Raw genomic sequence first — 10,525 nt, 5'->3', positions numbered from 1 at the left:
ATTCTCTTTCAGTGGGAAGGAAAGGGGTGGTAGTGGGGTGGCTTGTAATTCCGAATTTGATTCATGCCTAACTCTTTATCCAAAGTAGATCTATAGGAAAACCCAGAACATTGCATGATTCTGCCCCCACTACGAGTCTCGTGGCTGGGTTCCGGGCAGCACGAGCCAAGTACAGCCCTAATCACGAAAATCACAATTCCACTAGGGGAAAAACCCGGGATTTTCCAGTGACCTGCCGAAGTGGGGTTAAAAAGGCGCCTTGGGGGAGCTTCGCTTTCATTTCGGCTGAGCAGTCGGAGAGCTACAAGCAGCCCTCCCTACTCGTCGGGTGCCAGTAAAAAAGTAAGCAGGCACGGGCGCAGTGGGGCAGGAGACTGGTCTCGGTGTTGGGTGTATGGTGTCCGGGATCGGGTATTGGGCTAGGAGAGGGCGGTGGTCTGCAGGCTGGACTAGGGACTGGGCTGGAGGATGACCCGACTGAAGGGGCGGGGAGCGCCCGCAGTTTTTATCCGTGCAGGAGCTCCAGCCGGACGCAGCTCCCAGCTACCCTTTGCTACTCGCCAAGGGAGGCGCGGCCCCAGGTGCGAGAGGCTGCACCTCGTACGCAAGCCACCCCGCTAGAGCCGGCAGCTTGGAGTGGGAGAGCCTGGGCGCCGGGAAGGTGCAAAGTGCAAGGTGGGGCTGCAAAAGAAAACCAGTGGTTGGGGTAGGGGCTGCGCGGATCCGTTCGGCGCCCCGAGGTGCACGGGACGCAGTACCTGTCACGCTTACCATGGAACATGGTCTGCGTGCGCTGCAGGAGCCGGTTGCGGTCATGTTGGCGGCAGCAGAGTCTCATGGCCCATGGTGGCTGCCTGCCTCCGCCTCCTCCGCCGAGGTTCACTGTAGTGTGCACTGGGCCAGACGGGCTCTACAGCTGGCTCGTCTCACCCACGCCGCGCCCGCCGCTTCATCCATCCCGGAGGGGGGGTGAGGGGGGGCGGTGCACGCCACAAGCGGGCTTGGGCTTCGCTTGCTTTTTCCGTGACTTCCGTGTGCCAGGCCAGCGGTCTACTTTCAGTTTCTACTTTGGGTCTTGCTCTGAGGGAGTAAACTTCGGGTTTATCTCTGGGACACCTTTCTCCCGACCCGCTCCCTTCTCTCTCACACTGTTCTCTCTGCCCCTTACACCAAGAGTCTCTCCTCGCGTAGCCCGAGTACTTCTGGAGACTTTCCAAGCCGCTAACTCCAGGAGAAATTGTTGACATTGGAAAGGGATGGTCCCGTTATGAATCAGAGCGATCCGGGTCAGTCTTTCCAGATGACCTTTATCACATTAACTAAATACTACGAAGCTATAGACTTGGGGTATCTTGCTTTTTTTTTTTTTTTTTTTTTGGTGGCTAAGGAAACTATTTGCACAGCATGCAAGGGTGGGATCCGAAGTGGTACAGATGTCTACTATATCAGTCTGCTGTTGATGCTTTGGGAATTCCCAAACTGTCCAGTAAAAAGGAAAGGTTGAGTAGGATTGCATGACTGAAACTGGTTACACCCTCCTCTCCACCCTTAAACAATATCATTTTACATGCCTACTTATGTACTTGTATCCACTAATAGCTATAGTTCCTCGCAAGGATTTCTGTCTCGTTCAGAACATATGGGTGGGTTTCTTTGGTTCAAGAAGAATCTTAGTCCAAAATAACGTGAACAGAGGCAATCTCTCAAATACGAATTTATCTTAATTAACTTTAATTGAATCATTGAGATGTTTTTTTTTTTTTTTCGTTTAGAAGCTTCTTATGACTATGGATTATTTTATTCTTTACTTTACAAACCCAAACTTAGCACTCTCCTGGGCTCATAATAGGCACTTAATAAATGCTTCTTGATTGAAGTGGGGCAGAAGATCTGATTATTAAATATTTGTAACTGAGTGGTGGAAAGAACACTGAATATGGAGTTGGGCTTTCTTTATTATAATTCTAGCTATTTATTAGTTACGGGATTTAGGAAAGAGTTAACTGCCATTATTATGTGGTCTCAGCTTCCTCATCTAGCAATTGAATTAAATGTATGTAAATGAACTCAAGAAGTAAATATAACTACATAATTACCTCTGCAACTCGGTGGCTTTAGAAGTAAATGCCTTATTCAAAAGAAAAAAGGTTAGGTAAAGCATGGGAGGGGGAGCTGAGAATGATAGTATGTATTAAAATAGTCTTGTGTCAAGGCATTGAAGAACCAAAGTGGGGTAGCATTTGGAATAAGATAAATAGGGCTGGGAGGGGAGTGAGTTTTTGTGAATATATTACAGTACCTGGACCAAAAAGAGGAAAAAGATAAGGGATTTTAAAAACAGATCCCAAGATGCATGATATAAGAGCATAAGAGGTAGTGGGAATTGAGGAGAGAACGACTTCAATTACCTGGATATAAATTTTAGCTGTTTTCCTTTTTGGATGTGAAATATATTGACAGAGGAAGTGGTGATTGCTGGGATGGAAATTATGGTAACTTTAGGGGCATGGAAATGATAGAATTTGTGTTACTGAAGGAGAAGAAAACTGAGATAAGTTAAATATTCATCCATGGATGAATGGGAATGGATGGAGATTTAAAATAATTTTAGAAAAGGGATAAAAATATGTCATTGATCCAATTACACAGAACAAATGAGGATAGTAGGGATGAGAAGCTGGGCTAGAATGAACTTCTGAAAAACAAAAAAAAAAGTTTAATGAATGGACAAAAGGGAAATCATTATAGCTTTTGTTTTTTATGTTACATATTCAAATCCACATATACTCCTTCCTTCCCAGAGTACCATCCTTTATACTAAGGAATTAAAAAGATATGTGTTGGGGTGGGAGGGGAACGAAAGGGAAGGGATGAGGGGGAGTTCAACGTAATGAACCAACATATCAAAAAAAAACCCTCAGACATTATATGCGGTTTTCTTGGATATAGCTTACTTGCCTTAAAAGGACATTTAAAAAATAGGAAAGCAAGAGAATACATACAATAGAGTAGCATGATCCTTTAAATATAGTAACTAGGTTCCTAAAGCTCATAATAAGCCAAGGCTAGTAAGGAAAATTAAGAACAACAAAACTAGTAAGGAAAAGTAAGGATAATGAAAGTTTTTTTAAATTGTGTTTGGGAAAAGAGTATCAGAAAAAAACTAGTACTGCTATTGAAGATAGATGGGACAATGACATTGAATTGTGGAGAATGTGGAACTCCTCAACTCATTTTCTTCAGTTTTCTATATATAAAGGAGAGTAATCTTCAGAATGGAAAAGACAGAAAAAAATACTATTAGAGTTCCTCCCCCCAAGATAAGTAAGGAGAGAGTAAGAAACTAACTAGATTCAAATTTTCCTCAATTACTGAGAGAACTAGCATGTATGATTGCTGAACCATTGAAAGATTATAAAGAACTAAAGAAGTATAAAAAAGAAATGGGCAAGTTTTGCCTCAGTTTTCATCATAAAGGGGAAAAAACAATCTTGCAAACTCTACAAAGAATAATGATGCAGACTGCATTTTTTAAAAATAATGCTTGGAATATAGCTGATATTGAAAATGTGGATTGATTAATAGGATGTGGAAAAATAGAGATAAGGGCTGGATAGCAAGACTAGGTGGATTTAGACTGACTGAGCAGACCTAAAAAAGTCAATAATGGTTTGATATCAGTTTAACAGAATGTTTCCAGAAATCACCAGAGATGTCTGCTTGATTTTTTGCTGCTTAATGTTTTTCTTTTCTTCTTCTTCTTTTTTTTTTTTTTTAATCAATGACTTGTTTAAGGTCTTGGATGGAAAGTTTATTATATTTATAGAGGATACAAGGTTGGGAGGGAGCACTAACACAGGATACTACATTTAAGATGCAAAAATATTTTGATAACAAACATCAACACGAAATTTAATAGAGATAAAAATAATTTTACACTGAGATTCAAACTATAAACTTACCAAGTAAAAGGTGAGGGGTTGTGACTAGATAACAATTTGTCTGGTAAACACAGTTTTAAGTGAACTTCAACATGAGTCAACATTGTGCTAAAGCAACCAAAAAATCTCCTGTGATCTTAAGCTGTAGTTGGAAAAGTAGAGTAATCAGAACTGGGGAGGCTGAGAGTTTTCTCTGTCTTGGTCAGACTACATCTTGTATATTTTCTGCAGTTTTAGTTACCAAATTTTTGAAAGGATTCTGAGTTGGGAAGGAGGCAGAGGAAGATAAAGAGTATGGTGAAAGATCTCAGCATCATGCTATGTGAGGATATGATGAAAGAGCTAAAGATGTTTATTCTGGAGAAATAATGTCCGGTTTGACATCATTACTGCCCTCACATATATGGAAGAAGGATTAATCTTGATTATTTTGGTTCCAGGGGAGCATAACCAAGAGTAGTAGGCAAAATTTGTCAGAGATCAATTTAGACTTAATGTCAAGAAGTCCCTCCTTCCCTACCAACTTCCTAATAATTAGAATTATCTCCAGGTGAAATGAATGAGTTGCTTCAGGAGGTTGTAGATTATCTTTTGCTGGGTGTTCATACAAGTCTGGATGTTTATAAGCTATTTATAAGCCATGTTGGATATGATATAGAAGGGATTTTAGTTAGGGTTAAATTAAACTATTTGATGTTAAGTGCTGTTAAGGGATGCCCTGAAATTGTCTTTTTGAGTTGCCATATTTTCCAGAAATACTGGCCCCAGAGCATGCAGGAGATCCTGAATGTGTCAAGGATGATTTCTGTCACCCTACAAACTGACATAATTTGTTGTCTGAACCCAAAGCTGGGTTCCCTGTGTGTCCTTGGAAGGCAAGACAGGCCCAAGCCAGTCTGTGTCAGGCTGGGAAAATCCTTATGTACCTGGAATCCTTTGCAGATATATAGACCCTTCTATCCTCATAGTCTAGTGCAATGGTTCTCAAACTTTTGCTCCCAGTATCTTCATGTTGTTAAAAGACTATCGAGGATCTGTTCAAAGAGTTTTTTGTTCACATGGGTTATATTTATAGCTATTTACTATATTAGAAATAAAAAATGATTTTGAATTTGTAGACCCTCTGAAAGGGTTTCAGAGACCCCAACAATTCTTTGGACTACACTTTGAGGACCACTGGCTCTAGTGCCTAAGGGAAAAGAAAAAGACTTGCCATCACTTTGCCCCTCCCCTTCGGGAGGGGTTTTTGTCCTTTTTTCCACCTTCACTACACTTTTCCCTTCCTAGGTCATGCCCCTTTCTGTTTTCTCCTCCTCTTTTTTTTTTTTTTTTTTTGGTGTTGTACTTTCATAAATATGCAAACTTCTGTAAGGACTGTGAACTCTTTGGATTCCACATACATGTTCATTTCTCTTGTAATAAACCTAATTTTCACTTAAGTCTTGTGATGTTGTGCCTGTTGACAGTGATAAATGAAATATCTTTCAACTTTAAAATTTGGTGTCTATAAGATGGGATCCAAACACTTAAGAATTCTAAGAAAATGATTAGTCTAATACTTGTGAGCAACACAAAGATGAAGAAAAAGGTGAAGAAGAAGAAAATAGAAATAACAGGGAGATTCTTGGGATGATAAAAGGGTTTGATAGTGAAAGAAATGATACACAATATTAAATTACATTCAGAAGATGGTATTTTTATATTACTATATATATATTTACTATATATATGGCACAGTATATTTCCCCTTTACCTGAGTTGAACTCTCTCTTTATACCCATAAGGTCTATTGTGAGAATGGTTCTAAAGCAAAGTAAAATGATGCACATTTATAGAGAAAACATGTGGCAAAGGAGTACTTCCCTCTTTGCTCTGGAAATTTTTTTTTCAGGGAGTGGCTTCTTTGCTAGACTGGTAATTTACTGTTAAGCTAGGCTACTTTTCCATTGGGTTGGACAACTGCACTGCTGCTGGTAATATCTTCCCCATTTCTATTTAGAGGGGAAGGTACCAGCAGTTTCCCTGTGATTTCTCCAGACGGTGCAATGCAAACAAGCTACTAAAATTACTGGCTGGGTTCATCCATCTCAGAGTTGATTGTTTAGTTGCCTCCTGAATTCTGCTGCTATTGCAGTTGGCTCTGTTGGACTCTGCTATTGAATCTCGGGGTTCTTCAAATTTTGAGGGAAAAGATGCATCATTTCAAACTTTCTTCAAGTCTTAAAGGGAGAGGAAGATTCTAAGAAGAAGCCAACATGTTGGGGAAATAGAACTTCAATCATGTCCCTAATTCCAGCTTACTACACTAGGGACTTTGGGGAACTTCTTGGGTGAGATATGAAACTATCAGTTGAACTGAATTATCTTGCTCTCAATGGGGGAACTATTATCTAGTATATATACTTGATCTTATTTCTGTTTTTCTATCAAATCGATAAATGGGTTTATCTGGTACTTGCCACATGTTTATTGTGGAACTGGCATTTGATGAGAAGGAGATCAAGCTTTGGATATGCAGCTTAGGTCCTTCCTCTCCCATTAAAGGATAGGAAATAGGTATGTTTCTTGAACTTCAAAATTACTTCCCTTAAACTAATAGCATTTAAGGGAACAAATAAATATGATTCTAGTCTGTTATCCCTTTTCTCTAAGCAAAACTGATTAGTCAGTTTCTGTTCCCAGCTTCTTGTATTACTCTCATCTCCCATGCCTTGCAGGAATCAAAATCTCCTTTAAGGAAGGGGAATGGAAGAGACACTAAAGATGTCAAATCTTGTCTTCCTGCAAGTCATATCTAGACATACAATTGTGAACTCAAGTATCTAACATGAGGAAAAACATAATACATCAACATTCTATCTAACCACACACACACACACACACACACACACACACACACACACACAAATACAGAGGGAGAGACAGACAGACAGACATCAACAAAGTTCCTGCTCTCAAGGAAATCAAAGTGTAATGGATATTATCCAAACCAAGCTTCCATCCCACAGCTAATGTGCGGAGGTAGAGACAAGAGAAATTAAGTTTGGAATCTTAGAAGATGTCTTCATATCTAACAGAAGATTCCTAGCATTTCCTGTCAGTGGGATTGTATTGGATGCCCCACTTGCTCATAGATTAGGGGGATAGCTGGTACTTTTAAAACTTTTTAGAAGAAAGAGGAAGTATAGTAATAGCTTGATTCCCCAAGAAATTTGCATTAGGCCTGGGGTATTTCTCATATAAAGTAAAAGTCATGTCACCCTGCCTGCTGAGGTTCAGTTGGGCAAGATTTTGTAGCATGACTGAACACAGGCAGATGAATTTTCAGTATCTTTCTTTCTTTTTGTTCTGGCATCAACATGAACTGTTACCAGTTCTTTTTGTGAGTGAATTTCTGGTTTTATGAATGAATCATCTCAGAGATAGAATCCTGAAGCTGACATTTTAAAATTTCTTTTGGCCACCAACCTCAAAACACAAATCATCTTCTTCGACTTGTTACCAGAAAATAATTACAAATAATTTGAAATTTCTGATGAAATCTGTAATGAAAACTAGAATAAAATAAGTTATGCCATTAGAATTATATCTCAGTCTTGGAATTTAGTGATGGTGGCTATGGCTGTTGTCCTTCATTCTTGAAGAGGACCAAAATGACATTACTATGTTGGAGTCAAGTTATAGTGTGTCCAACTGTGGCTGATCAGACCAATATGAAGTCAGAAGGCTCTACCAGTAGTCAGACACAAATAGTCTGTATGAACATTTGGGGTAGACTCTATAACTTGGTGCATCTTGTTAATCTTCTGAACTAATCCAGTTCATCTTTGCTCATAGAACACAGCATCTTCTCTAATGAAGGCACACCATGCTGGGCGGTCCTGTGCCTGTGTCTTCCTTGTCATATAATGAATTCCAAAGTGTTTAAGAGAGACTTTGAGAGTGTCCTATTACTATTTCTGACCACTTTGTGAGTGCTTGCTATGTGTGAGTTCTCCTTAAAATAATCTTGGCAACAGTCAATCATGACTTTGTGAAACTTATGTGAAAACTAGATTTATAATAATAGAAATGAACATGTATATAGAACCCAAAGTGTTCACAATCCTTAAAAAGTTTGCATTTTTATGATACCAGGTCAAAGGGAGAAGGAGTATGGCTTGGGAGGGTGAAAGGTGCAGTAAAGGTGGTAAGAGGACAAAAGCTCTTCCAAAGAGGAGAAGTGAGGTGATGGCAAAAACCATATTCTTTTCCCTTAGGAACTTTTAGGGAAGATAGGATGGTATATTTCTCTACAACGGTCCCAGCTGCACAATCAGTTTCTCAGCCTTTGCTATTGGTGATTGTCTTGGCTCCCAAGGACACACAGGGATCCTAGCTTAGAAGGCAAACAACAAATATCAGCTTAGGTTGGGGCTTCATCCTTGACACATTTAGGGTCTCATGTGTACTCTGAGTTCCATATTTCTAGAAAATCTAACAACTCAAAAAAGACAGTTCAAGAGACTCCTTAACATTTCTTAATAGGGAGGGAGGTGAATGATCAGACCTGTAATTTGGGAAAATCGCTTTGGTGGCTTAAAGGAGGATTGATTATTAGTGTGGGGAAAGATTTGAGGCAGGCAGCCTTATCATTAGGTTATTGTAGTAATTCAGGTGTGAGGTGATCGAGGGCCTGAACCAGAGGGGGAAGTATTTCAGAGGTAAGAAGGGAATGTATTTGAGACATGTTGCAAAGTTAAAATTAAAAATGGGGATGGGGGTGAAAGACAGTGAAGAGTTGAAACTGATTCCTGAATTGTGAGTCTAAGTAATAGGAAGATGGTGTTGGTCTTTATAGGAATTGTTGGAGTTCAAATGTTGGAGTTCTTGTTCTTCTCAAAACATAGCCGGTTTAGCTTAGAGCCCTCCGGATGTCTCCAAATCCAAAGGTTCTGTCCTTCAGCCTCTGCCTCTGCTTTCTTCAGCCTCCAACCAACACAGAGATGGAATGAATCTCTTGTCTCCTTCACTTGGGGCTCGGCTAGCTTTCTGGTGAGTCTTTCAGACCAGCTTGGTCTCAGTGGGGAAAGTGCAGGAGCCCAGCCACCAACTCCTTTCCAATGCAGCTGAACTCTCTTCTGCGACCAGCCAGCCAAGTGGAATATATATTCTCTCTTGCCTTGCCTCGGAGAGAGGGCTTCTGGTGTAACTCCGCTGAAATCTGACCGAGAGCCTCTGTCTGTTTCTTTTATCCAAGAGGAAGGAATTGTGGGATACGAGAGAGAGGGATTATGGGTTTTCTCCCATAGTGCTCTCTGGCCCAAAGAGCTTCAAGGGAGGTGTGAACTCATAAAGGTACAAAGTGTACTTTGTGAAGCTGGCATACTTGTGAACTCCAATGAGTAAAGGTGTAAACACAAGCCTTGTATTAATTAGTCCTACTTAGTACCTTGTTTCAGGTTCTGCCCAAAACATCTTCTTGTAAGATTAGATCAACTCTAATTAGTTAGCAGTTTGTAAGGATTCCAACAAGGAATAATGAAGATAGAAAGTGAGGAGGTTTTAGGGGAAAAGATAATGAATTCAGCTTTGTACATGTTAGGTTTAAGATGTCTAGTGAATGGACTTCCACTTTGTGATGTCTGACATGCAGTTGGAGAGAGACATGAGAAGTAACAGCTATTGATGAAAACTATCTTGGAGGAAGAGTAATAATATTTGGAGAAATCAGGACAGGTCATGTAGAAAATGGTAAGTGAACTAATCCTTAAAGGAAGAGAGGAATCTGACTCTATGAGTAAGATTAAGGAGGATTTGAATATCAGGTTTATAGGGTGATCAGTATAAAAAGTGAAAATGCAAAATGGAAGAAAAGCAAAGGGCAATTTGACTGGCGGCCAGAATTCAGAACTCTCCTATAATAATGCCCAGTGATGCTTAAAAGATAGTTTGAGACTAAATTCTTAAAGGCTTTAAAACATAAATAGAAGAAGCAAAAAGAAGCCCTAGGAATTGATTAAATAAAGAAGTGACATTGTTAGAACTCAAGAAAAATTTCTTTAGTAACTGTATGTAGAATGGACTGGAAGGCATGAAACGTGTCAGAGAGATTAATAGGGAGGCTGTTACCATCATATAGATGAGAAGTGATGAGGGATTAGGAGTTCTGTGAGTGGTAAGAAGAGGTCAAATATAAGAGATGCTGTGGAGGTAGCAAGGGTAGGATTTGACAACTATCAGATCTGTGCCATTTAGAAAAAATGAGAGATAAAGGATAATGCTGATATGGTGGTGGTAGAAGAGAAGATGATTGTGGGGATGGAAAATGAATGCTGTTTGGGATATTCACTTTGAACTATCTCATAGGTAAATGATGATACAGAACTGAAGCTGGATATATGTATTGGATATTTTGTAATTTTGTAATATTGTAATATTTTTCTACATGTAAATAGTGAGTGCAATTCTAATAAATGCACTCATTATTTACATGTAGAAAAATATTAAATTAAAAAATTCAAAATTTAGTTAAATAATTTCTACTTTTCAGTAAGGTCCTAGCTGATTCCATCTAGTTTCAGAATTTATTTGTGAGAAATAAC

The 10,525-nt window shown here is 39.5% G+C and overlaps 1 pseudogene; it reads left to right on the top strand.

Moving 5' to 3' along the window:
• Window positions 1-836: 836 nt before the first annotated feature.
• The window catches only part of LOC127546490 (putative monooxygenase p33MONOX), a 50,246-nt pseudogene continuing 40,557 nt past the window's right edge, over window positions 837-10,525 (top strand).

Source organism: Antechinus flavipes, chromosome 1 (assembly GCF_016432865.1).
Source record: "Antechinus flavipes isolate AdamAnt ecotype Samford, QLD, Australia chromosome 1, AdamAnt_v2, whole genome shotgun sequence".
In the NCBI taxonomy this organism is placed as follows: Eukaryota; Metazoa; Chordata; class Mammalia; order Dasyuromorphia; family Dasyuridae; genus Antechinus; species Antechinus flavipes.
This window is presented reverse-complemented; position numbering and strand designations above follow the sequence as displayed.